The sequence below is a fragment of the Cebidichthys violaceus genome, unplaced genomic scaffold (assembly GCF_023349555.1).
Source record: "Cebidichthys violaceus isolate CVI_PGR_0920_01 unplaced genomic scaffold, fCebVio1.0.p SCAF_16, whole genome shotgun sequence".
NCBI classification, from domain to species: domain Eukaryota; kingdom Metazoa; phylum Chordata; class Actinopteri; order Perciformes; family Stichaeidae; genus Cebidichthys; species Cebidichthys violaceus.
In genome coordinates this window covers 13,142,727-13,155,415 of record NW_027176329.1, presented here as the reverse complement: position 1 = coordinate 13,155,415, position 12,689 = coordinate 13,142,727, and positions in this window count along the sequence as shown.

Sequence of the window (12,689 nt, the reverse complement as noted above, 5' to 3'; positions counted from 1 at the left end):
AAGGATTTCACTGGGTCAAAACTGTGAGGCTCTAATGTTTTTGCTTTCAAGTCCAGTCTCAGAGCAGCTAACGGTGTCAGGTGACTAATGGTGCAATAAAAACAATCCCGCAAGTTCATTGCATGTGGGAGATGGGTTGAACAAAATCCTGCTCATTTTGTGTCAAATTATACATTGGACCACATCTAGGACCTGGATTTGTTTTTTACAAGCAAAGATTTTATCTGGACAGAAATGGACAAAATGGGACAGTTAAGCCTTAAATCATATCAGTCACATTACTTTAGGCTCTGCTTAATATTGAGCGTTGTTCTGTGTTGCAGATTAAACAAAACTTGTTCTTAATAAATTAAGACTTATTATATAATTAGTATTAAAGAGGTCATGTACAATGCTGGGGGAAACTTGAGGGAGCTCAGTGGCGTCAGTCATCCCTGCTCCCTCTGGGCAACGCTGGTGCTTTAACTTCTCTCACCCTAACACCCCCCCCCCCCACAGGCACACATGCCCCTCATCCCCCTGAACCCACTGCAGGATTAGCCCAGTGAGAAGCTGTCTGTCGACGCCTGTGGCCTGTGGGGGCGAGGTAATGGAGCAGTTAAGAGGCGTGTATCTGTCAGGCGGCGTGGGACGCTGCAGGCCCATGGCTCTGGGATTAGCGTGACAGAGGAGAGAAGGGCCTGTTTCCTCGTATTTGAGTTGACTGGGTGACCTCATTGTCCGCAGAAGATGCGCTGCATACCGTCAGCCTTCCCGTTCGCCGCTGCAGCACGAGCAGATATCTCACGGTATGGTCAGAGAGCAAGGAACTGTGAAGTTTATTGCATTTGTTTGTGCAGCCATTGTTTCCGCTGCGTCTTTTGATGGCTCTAATCGGCCCACCAGGGGCCTGAACTCTGTGACCCCTGGGGTCCAGCTTTGATCCCTGGTGTTGTTGCCCGGGCTCTCTGAGGGACGGGTCAGGAATTAGGAGAGAGTTAGGATCCTTCTACAAACAGGCGGTGTCACCAGCACTTTGCCAAAATATTTCACGCTTCAGGCTTTCCCCCAAAGCTCATTACCTAAATAAGGCGAGGTGGGGGAGGTGGGGGAGGTGGGGGGAGTGCTGCCAGTGACACCAGTATCGGGCCAAGATGAAGAATGCGGATAACGCTGTTTGTGATGATCTGCCTGCATACGGAATTTAAAATAACGAATGGAGTCGTCAGGAGTTATTAAGTCTTTCGACAGGTGTTAACAGGGATTCGCTGATTCCTCCTGTCGCCAACAATAATAACACACTGACATAACGATGCTGTCAGGTGAAAACATTCTATCTCCAGGCATCAATATTTTATAGACCCGTATGTATTTTGGTTTATAATTGTTGTTATAGCAGAATTAGGAGGAAATATGGAGAAGAATTATGATTTTATCAACATGCTATTTCCTACTTGACAACCATCTCAACTCCCTTTAGTAGCTGTTCTAGTGCTTTCAGTCCTATCACACAGATTTCATCAGCAGAAGTTTGCCCGAAGGTCAGTTTTTCTGAGCACTTCTCCTTCTTGACCTTGATATAAAATGATAGTGTGTATAGTGAATTCACTTTTAAGATAAGACTGAACTTGTTGTGCAGCAGTTGCAGTAGGAAAGAGTGCAAATATAAAATAAAAATATATTCAAAATCCAAAATATACACAATTCCAAAAATACTAACAAGGATAAAGATCATGATCATAAGTTGCTCATATCTCAAGTTTCTTCTTGGTAAGTTGCATATAACTCTGTAGGCTATATACAATTTCAAACTACAGTTAAGTGTATATGGTTATGGGTTGGTTCATAAATAGTCACTCTGAGTTCTGATATTCAGAGCACCACTCCCCAGACTGTTACCAGAAAAGAAATAGTCTGGCCTATAACCCCAAATGAATGGCAATGTGGTGTTTTTACACTTCCATTTTTGTACAGATTTAACAAACTAGATATGACGTTGCTAACTAGTGAGCTTTAGAGGCTCTGAAGGACAAATGTCCCCTTTGGTCTCTCCCTGTTTCAAATCTTTGTGCTATGCTAATCAACTTCTGGCTATAGCTTCACGTTTAGTGAACAGACATGAAAGTGGAATCAATCTCAGCAAGAAAGTGAATGAAAATAATTCCCAAAATGCTGAAGTACTCAACTAAGGAATAGTTGTTCACTAAAAAACTACCCGGTTTCTAATAAACAAAACTTGTCAGCAGTGGCGTTAGCAACAGCTTCCACAGGTGAACTGTATTGAACAAACACTGCATCAGCTTCCATTCATCAAATCAAATGAGCTGGAAGAAGCTCAGTGACTCAATTAAGTTGGATTAGTTTACCGTATATTCATGTATTCGGTGAAGGTTGCATCATTGGACGTGACCGTTTTTGCGATGAGTGGGGCATGAATGGAAGGACTGTTAGTCATGTTTATTTAAAATGTGTTTTCTGTAGGCGTGTTGGGATAAAGAAAGAATTCAAGGTACCTGCCACATCTGATACTATCTGTATCTTCTCGTCTCTATCGCCCCTATTTGTCTTTTGCTACGATTACAATGACGTTTATCGTAAGCAATAGCGATAACATCAACATGGTGAAATGTGCTGGAAAAAACAACAGGACACTGGTGTGATCTCACCACACAGAAGTATTTAGAAAGTGAAGCATGTCAGGTGCTAAACTCACACCACTGCATGCTCACTGTAAATTCACTCATAATTAGCAATATGTAGGTGTACCTCCATATTAAGATGCTGTAGTTCTGCTTTGAGCCCACTTGAGTCTACTTTACCCCATGTCGCCACTTTGTGCTCTGTCCTTCCTGGACATGTTTTTTTTTCCTTCTACTCTTCATTCATCTCTTCCTTTCAGCCTTTTGTCCCCGACTCTTGTCTTCCTCTGGCCTTTCAGGAGAGCGTGCTCCTTTCAGGTTCAGTGACCAACAAGCATTTAACACAACAGTTTTGAGTCTGAGAAATCAGGTTCAACTTGGCTCTTGTGCAGCGCAACCCAGTTCTTTCCAGTTTGTAAATGACAGAAAATAGAGACATTGTTTTCTTAACAGCGGTTTATAATGTCATTGTGGTGGCAATCCAATTATTAAAGGATACGTATGGTGTTATTCTGCGTTCTTATTCATTTAGTCAATAAATCCCATGAAGAGTCCAAAGCCTACAAAGAACAAGTATCGCCTGTGCAGCTTATTTATCTGTGTCATAGGGCTCCATTGTTGTCCAAAAGCACATGAATGAGCCACACCGTTGCACTGGGTGACATGTTCCTTCAATACAATGAACAATCACCAAAGTAGTTTATTTTGAGTCAATCCCACATACACCGCCCTGCTGCTGGAAATGCTCACTAATCCGCATCTGAAAATAGTCCCCAACAAATGCTCTGTTGAATCCGGTTTGACTAAAGTTTGCAAAAAACTATAGTGCCAAGATGTTTTGGACAATTACTCAGCCTTTTAGAACTAAATGAGTATCAAATATATAATTGTGAACACAATGTAGCTACGCCCTAAAGCATGCCCTGCCTTATTCTCTATTGTTCCCTAAATGGGATCATAATTTACTAAATGAACATCATGCTGTGTTGAAGAAGATTTGAAACGATTGCGATTGAGACCATAAACTCATGTTTACAATGTTTACTGAGGTAATAAATCAAGTAGAGTCATTTTCTCATATAATCCATGTAATCTGTAATATTTGTGCAACCAGAGGAGTCTGGTTGCCGATGGCCATTAGAGAGAACGCACGTTTATTCGCTTTTGCTTCACTTTTCCGAACCCGGAGGTTGTCGCCGGCGCGGCCTAAGTCAACCTAATTTCTAACCCAAATTTCTGAATTTAGCAAATCCTTATATATTTCTCTCCTTGCTGAGAGACAGCACCCCTCCTCTTTCTCGCAGCCATGCCTGCAGGCCGTGAATTAGTAGAGGGAGGACAGAGGACAGGAGGAATGACTGATACCGATTCATGTTTGTGTTCTTTATAAACTTCCCCTCAGGAATTTTGTTTATTTTATTGACATTTTAGATTTGTTTTCAGTGACATATATTTAGAGTTTATACAGTGACTTTGCTTTAAACGTTACTATATCTGCTCTAGAAACATTTTGGCTCGCTATAATTCAATATTTATTCTAATCCGGTTCTGAATTCAAAAGGAAATGTATAGCTAATATGCACAGTGCATGTTGTTGAATTATTACAAGTTATATTTTCACTGCAATATTGAAAATTGTTAACGCACGTTGCAGACTTTGGGCCCCATGAAAAGGTGTCACATTGGGCCCCACCACCACGCCAACCCTGCGCAATTGCTGTAACCACACCTCCAGACCCAATCAACCCATTCAAAGCTCTACTTTTGCAGGCTTGCTACTCTCTTTATATCCAATGAGTATTTTATGTCTGAAGCTTGTCTTAGCGACTGACCTTATGTCAGTCATCTCACTAAAGAGACTATAAAAAAAACTGACTTCAAAGCGAGGTAACCGGAAATGCAAAAATGCTGACTTATTTCCCAGTTTTAGGACTCATTCTTGCGGCGCTCTATAGCTATAACCTGCCCGGTTCCAAACGTCCAAATCAGTAGCCAAATCTTTGATTCGTGACGAGATTCATATCGCTCTGGTGTTGTGCTCATTGAAGCGCTTTCCTCGGTTGGAAAAACAATTACAGCTTTATAAGTGAGATTAAGAATAGGTACATTGTCTTCCTTACATCTATCAAAAATAGTAACATAAAAATGTCAAGAAATGTGGATGAGTTCAATGTGACTATACAGGTAAACTAACAGAAATAGCAGCTGTTAAATTGGCATATTTCTTCTGCCGCTTCCTTGTAAAAATCACAACTGCAGTTCAAATATGGTGCTAGTTATTGATTGTTAAAGGCTAAACAGTATAGGAACACTTCCTCTTGCAACAAGAAATTCCTGTAACGAAATAAAGTCATGAGATGTCTGGTTAAATTAATCCATTGTAACAAAATAGCAGTTTGTCTGATTAGCAAGCTAATACAGACCTTTTTTTTTTTTTAAAACAATTCCTCCCTGGGAAGCAGCCACGAGGCAGACAGAAGAAAGCTTCAGCGACATTAAGGGGCTCGAGCTCTTCCACTTAACCACCAGTCCTCCTTTGCCCCCCAAACATCAGTCTTTTCTTCCCGCCTCTCCAAAAACAACACAAGTCACTCAGGTGAGGTGAGACGCTGACGTGCTGCAGCAGATCTCCCAGCAGTCCCTTTTGAAAAGTGGCTGTTTGGATTTCTGGCGGTGAAATCGCTCCCATCTACAAAGGGACATTAGATTTCTTTATTTTTTTACTCCGTGGTCCCTAAATGCCTTGTTAAGAATAACAAATAAGCTGCCAAGATAAATCATGCCATGTTTTTGTTACTCGCCACTATAAAGGCTGGCATTTCATCATACTGCTGTCATCCTCGCAGTGCCTTTCTTTAAGCAGATAAAGGGTCAAGAGACGAAGATGGTGTAGAAAGCAAGCTGTCCTCCTGCTTTATTCACTACACGCAAACACTCGCCCAGTTTGCGTCCTCCTGTCTGTGACTTTTGGCAAGTGAGCATGAAAGGGAAATTTACATAGATTTGTCCGGATGTCTGCATTGCACCGGCCAGAACGTCGATATGAGCGGCTTTTACTGAGGAGATAAAAGAGCCGGACCGGCTGCCACACAACAGAACTGGACGGCGGCATCGGGCGGGATACACTCTGCTGAACAAATATGACCTGCGCATTGATAGATGTGTCACAAAGCTATTATCACTTCCGCTCACTCTGATAGACAACACAACATTTTTCCCTTTTTACAATCTCGGAATGCCAAACAAAGGCATTTAAGGGCCGTACCGCTGTTTATGTATGTTCTGTGGCATTGATAAAACGCCTCAAAACATCATTACCAATTTAGAAGAAAAAAAACATGTGCCGAACTACCTGTTTTATGGGACAAAAAAAGAAAGACGGTTGTCTGGAAACTGCCCAGTTTGCCAGATGGCCAGTCCATCCCTGGTTACGGTCAATAAAAGGCACATGATGATGCAGGTCTGTGATGAGACGTGAACTCCAGACTCCATGTGTTTATGCCACAAATAAGTGCACATTTTTAGTTTAAGTTGAGTCATTTTTGCTGTATGCTCCACCGTTTGTTGTAACAAATATGGTGGAGGTGAAAACATGTCCTTTCTTGTCCACTATAGTCTTTTCCATGACTCTGTAAGCAGTCACCACACCTCAAAAATATGTTTACGCAATCGTTTTCGTCTTTAGGCTATTTAGTAATGCATAAGGAAGACTGGAACTGGTGAGCTGAGTTACAATTCAGCCTTTAATTGGTGCAATTTTTTCTTTTGTCAGTCGTGAAACATAGTTTAAACACCTAGTTTTTACCAGGTGCAACCGGTAGTCATTAGTGGTCGCATGCTTCAGAGGAGGGACAAATGTTCAGATGCATGGTTCAAAGATCAATTACTGAAGACCAGAATCCCAAAGAAGAGATGCTCTTCATGTACAAAGGTTTGCGTGACAATAAACTGGGTGTTAGCAATTGAGGTAAGTGTGCGGTTGCTTCTTTTCATCTGATCAATAATCCTAAAATTAGGATTAGGTATTTTCATTCACGTCTCTAGTACAACATGTACCTGTCCTGTGCGGTTCGTCATATTCAAATCTGATTGAAACGTTAGGTGTGGCAACTTAAGAATACAACAGCACAAGGTTGTGATCGATCTGAATTAACCCAAAATCGTTTGGAGAAAAAAAATCAGACATACCGGATACCGGTAAATGTGTGAAATCTTTAAAATACTCCCTCTACTCAGCTTCTCACTCCCTCGTTGTTGGTGGTCTGGTGATGCTGGTGATGACCTGTGTGGTCTGAAATGTCGGGGTCAGGGGAAACCATAAAGTCTTAAGGATTTATACAGCCAGTTAGGATCCAAGGGGAGAAACTCAGAGAAGTCAAGCAAACGGAGAGAAAAGGGGTTGAAATAGGGACTCAGCGGGTCGCTCTGTGAGAAAACTGCTGAGTCACTTGTCTGAGAGCGAAGCAATACAGTTAAATGTGCAATTTGCAGACATTGTCAGTGATATGACACGATGGTCCTAATTAAATTATCATTTATAACCAGCTAAACAAGTTTGGTGACATCTTTTTATAAGAAGTGTGTGGGCATTGTACTTTAATAACCTTTTATGTTTGGTGAGGCAAAAGGATCTTCCTCCTCGCCTAATTTGTCTTCTATGTTAGAGTTGTTCCGATAACAGTATCGCAAATGCCTCCGATCTGTTACAATTTCGGCATTTCATTTATCGCTACTCGATCCGTACATGCTGTCAGATTGATACTGCTCATGTTTAAACTCATACTGCACACCTGTGGTTAAACACTCTTGTGCACCCTATTTATTTTCCTGGTAATGCTCCATTGTGAACAACAAATCAGTGTTGAAATCGAAAGGAGAGCTAGTTAAGGTTAGCTGATAGCAGCCAGTTGGCAGCACAGCCCTGCTTGGCTAAACTAACAGCTAATGTGCGGAGGTTGCATTTACTTACATTACGATGCGTTCAAGCCCTACTAAAATATAGTAAAAATTATTATTAGGTAAATTATAACATTATCATGACATGTTCAAATGTAATCTTTTGTTGTATGTTTTTGGCGAGGAACTTGAATAGAAACAGTTGTTTGAAGGAAATGTTGTCACAGCAATATAAAATACATATTAGAGAGGAATAAAATGACCTGTTTCACTGTTTTTGTTTTGAATGCACTGGTATCGGATCGGTAATCGGTGTCCGCCGACATTCAAGTTCAGGTGTCGGTATCTGGAAGGAAAAAAGAGGAAGCACTCACTCACACTGTTGTGACCGTTTTTCAATGTCTCACTCAGAGGTGAATATCAGTGTTGATCAGTGGCTGAGCTACAACTTATCTCTTGGTGTCTCTCACCAAAGTACAGAGACTGAAAGGAAGACAAAGAGCAGTTCTAGTTGTCTGTGCTGTTATCAGTAAATAAACAACAAAAACAGTGTTGAGCCACACACAATGGATTTAATTTGCCACACTTGTTTCTACTTCTACTTATCTATTTTACAAGACCGCAAAAACCCAAACGATTTTGCTGACCTCTGACCATTTTGTTGTTCACGATGTTCAGAATCAGGTCAGAAATCCGCGGCTTTTTAAAACACATTTGTGTTTTTTTTCTTGTTTTTTGTCTTTCAGGACAAATTTTCTCTCCAAATCAAATAAGCAGATTTCATTCAACTTTCCCTGAGGATCGTCTCCTCTCCATTTGTCATCATTTTCTATGAGCTTTCCTTTGTCATTTACCTTAAATTAAAATGATCCATCTCAGAATCTAGCAACTAGATTACCTTGACCGCACCAAATAAAGTGACGAGCCTACATATCGCTGCAGAAATTCCAAAAAACAAACAAACATTGCAGGTGACGTTGCCCAAGAAAGAACAAAAAAAAATACATCCTTAAAAAAAACTTTTTTTTCTCTTTGTGGAGTTTAACGAGCAGCTGCTCCAAAGTTGCAGTTTGACATTTGTTCCATGTGTTATGTAGTATTTTCCTGATTGTACAAGATGGAAAAGTAAATTGATTTGTTGTTTGCTGCACCTTAACTTTTTAAAATGAGTATTATTTACTGCATACTCGTCCTTGAAATTAGGACGAAGGTTTGTATTGTGGGTTAGAATTATCCCTGCGGCCTCATGGGGCCGCTATCGGAGCTTTTTTGACTTGGTCTTCCACTTTTCTAATTTACACTTTTACAACTGTATACTGAGTTCAATATTATGGAACACGCTGCCGAGTGTTTACAAGCTGACAATGACTTTAATTTCATCATAAAGAGCCGTGTTTTTGGTACGGCGTGTGATGTCAGATGTTTACTACAAAGCAGTGTGCTTTTTCAATATTTGATTTTTATTACAGCACCCAAACAAGATTACATCTTCTGTTGTATTCCAGACCCAAACATAAACCTCCAGAGTGATAACCAGCCATAGTCAGTTTCATGTCACAGAGACTCAGATGTGGCATTCGGGGTCACACCATTACTACAATCTGTGGATGTGCAGGTGGTACAGTAATAGTTTCTGCATGTTGCAGCTGCCAGGTGCTGTCCCAACTGCAAGACGCTAAGCAGTTAGAATTCAACATACAGTGAGACTTGAGTCTAGTTAGAATCCATTAGAAGTTATCCTTGTCTTTTATATATAACCAAGAAGCTGTTACCAGTGGGTGGCCGTTGTATTTTTCTGCAGCCTGCTCAAATGGAGGCCATTCAGTGTTCCCCTGCCACTCCCTCTCTGCCCCCGAGGCCGTATCCCCGCAGGGAGGGTCATCACGGCCTGAATGGCGTCCCAAATAGCCCTCGTAAAAGCTTAGTGGGTGCAAGACCTCTGTGGGGATCAGGTAGAACATCGGGGGTCCCACAGACGAGACGGAGCTCAGCACATAAAAGGTCAGCAGGACAGGAGGGTGAGATCTGACCCTCCAATGGTCACACTCGATAGGAAACGGGAGGTTAAGCCGAGCCAAATGTGGTCTGTTGAGTACCAAGCCCTGTACTCAATGGGACATCTTTGAATGTCACATTGGTCTGTTTGTCTTAAGATTTTGCATTTTCAATCGATTAATGACTTCAACGGTTAATCACTTTTTTAAATTGATGACGTAAAAATGTAAACTGTTGATGCCTTTATCAAAAGGTGTAGTATTTGTTTTATACGAACAGAGAATCTCCCCTTCTCAAATTATCCCCAAACAGTGAATAAAAAGGCCTCACAATCGCCAACCTAAACACAAGTAATGAATAAAACAATATATTTGTTTAAACAATAGAAAGGTACATTTATAGTTGCATTACTAATGTGGCGTTATGTAAATTAATTATTCTAAACCTAGCCTAATGTTGTTCACGGTCAAGGAATATGGCCCCGACCCAAACGAGGAAACCTTATGTTAGTTAAATGTGGGGGTCAAACTTTCACATGGAACTGCTTAATCAGCACAGTCGTAGGGATTTACAAGACTGATGTAAGTATAATGCTAATACTTAGACATGTTTTAAATCGGAGCTCCGTTGAGAAAACAAGTATTTTAAAAGTTATTTTCTTGTCGTCTTGCGGAGAGAACAATCTAATCATTCATTCAGACTTCACTACATGAAGCTGCTAAAATACTTAGTTAGGCGTTGTGAAAATATGCTTCCTCGCTTTCTTGTCAAGAAAATGAGAAGATTTGAACCACTGTCATGTCTGTAAGGCAAATATGAAGCTATAGCCAGCAGCTGGTTAGCTTAGCATAAAGACTAGAAAAGTTTGGAATCGGCTAGCCTGGCTACCTACTAAACCCTCTAAAGCTCATTAAGAACACATTATATCCAATTTTTTGAATACATTCAAAAAGGGATGTATAGACACGACCCGTTGCTGTTTTATAACAGATTATGTCACGTGTGTTGTCCTGGAGCAGTGACTTCCTGGAGTGTCCGTGGTTGCCCGGCAACCTCGCTGCAACGTCAAGTCTTACAGGAATAAACTGTTTCCTTTAAAGACAGTTGTAGACAAAAGATTTCTATATTATCATCCCAGTTTCATTGTTAGCACATTATGTAATATCCCTCACTGATGGTATTGTAAATACTTTTCTGTTAGATACATGGGTTTAAGCGGAGGTTCGCTCTGGGTTGAGATAATCCATGTTATTTGGGTTAGAGATGCCTGTGTGTTGGGTGGCAGCTGGCTCACCTGTTGTTGACAGAGTCTGAGGTTTGTTTTGGAACTGCTGCCTCAACACGCCGCAGGTGCTCCCAATCTTGTTTAGCCTCAGGGAGATGGCGCCAAAGTGAGGGAGAGAGTACGTTCAACGACGGGGCAAAGCGACACGCTCAGGATGGAGTGATGGTCTCTGATGACAGGTCACAGCCAACGCATGCAGAAAGTCACATAATCTAATTAGCTGGCTGGAACTGGGATGTTTACACAAATTAAGGCGAGAAGAACAGCTCGGACCACAAAACTGCAGAGGGTTCAGGGTTTCAACAACAGCACAAAATAAATACCTCTACTAGTCCTTTTGTTCTGTCCAGTGGTTTAGCCGACATCCCAGAGCAGCAAAGTACAGTTTAGCATCGAAGCAGGAAGTACAAACAGGAAAGTGCATAGATCTGTATAATGAAGATTAATTCATGTTTAAAACCTAAAACAATCAAAAGTAGTATGAAGTATTCACTGAAGAATGAAAGAATATGATTATGTTGCATTTGCACATTAAGCTACAATGAAAAAAGAAAAAAAAAGCAGTTATGTCCTGTTAAATGCATCAAAGTGAAAAGTAAAGGTAGTGAGATTAGACAAAATCACATTATTCCCCAGAATATCTAAAGCTGATCCGCTGTCAATAGTTACCAAAATTACAGTTCTGGATCAATAAAGAATCATCGATCAATGTATCAAACATTGTTTTTCCTGTGACTCCTTCACAATAAAAGCATCCCCATAAATGTTGTTGGATGTCATTGAAATCTCAGGGGTTATTACTGCAATTCAGGAATGGAGTGCTGCACTGTTGAAGCTCTGAAACTTTTGATTGTGAAAATCTTGTGCAGTGGACTTCCAACTCTTAGAATAATTTTGACATCTTTTACATGATAGTGCGAGTAAACGGACTGAAATGTCTTTTGTTGTGTAATGGATTTATTTTTTAAGTCTTACTTGGTTTAAATATGCGTTTCCAGCTAGTTTTATAGGCCCTTTATACGTTTTAGTCTTTGCTGTAATTGCTCCACACTGTACTAAACACAGTCTGTGATGCACAATCTCTCACGTGATGGGGCCTCCAGACCTGTTGGAGCACCGGTGCAGATAGTGCAGCTGCACTGGGGGCCCGCGGTCTGAGCGTGGTGTTCAGTGTTGAGTGGGGACATGTGGGGCCTCGGTGCAGACCGACAGATGCTTTGGGAAATGGGACAAAGTCTTGCAGGAGATATGTCTGGAATGTGATACAGCAACAAGGAGAGGAAAAAAAAGAGCCATAACTTTAATAACCAAACCAAATGAAGGTTACGGTAACAGTGCGGTAATCTGCCAGTTTATCAGTGATGTAAGTGTTTGACCCCTCAGCCTTCAAGGATAATGGCCAAGCTATGGATATCATTTACATCAGTATGTGCGATAACTTAGTTTAGTAATTTACTTCAGGTAACTGGGATCAAGGTGGGTCATGTCTTCTTTATAATGCAGTTCATTCTCTGGTTTGTGCTACTTCAAATCCTCATATGTGGTAGAGAATTATGTGAATTATGTATGCTTAGCTTAATTCAAAATGTGGAAACAGCTAGCCTGTCTTAGTCTTAGGGGAAGATAAATGTAAGAAGTGCGTCTACCAGCACCTCTAAAGTGTAAATAAATAAAAGTTGTGTTTTTACATGTGTTTATATGCAGAACTATGTTTTGGCCGGATGCAGTGACTACATGCATGTGCTACATGTGATGGCCATGAGGTTGCCAGGTGACTAGCAGTGTCCAGGAAGTCAGTTCGCAGGAAGTAGTCCTGCACATAACCCCTATAATACCACAAAATGTTTGTTTTTTCACGTATACAGACTAAAACAAAACATGTTATTTAGTGATCT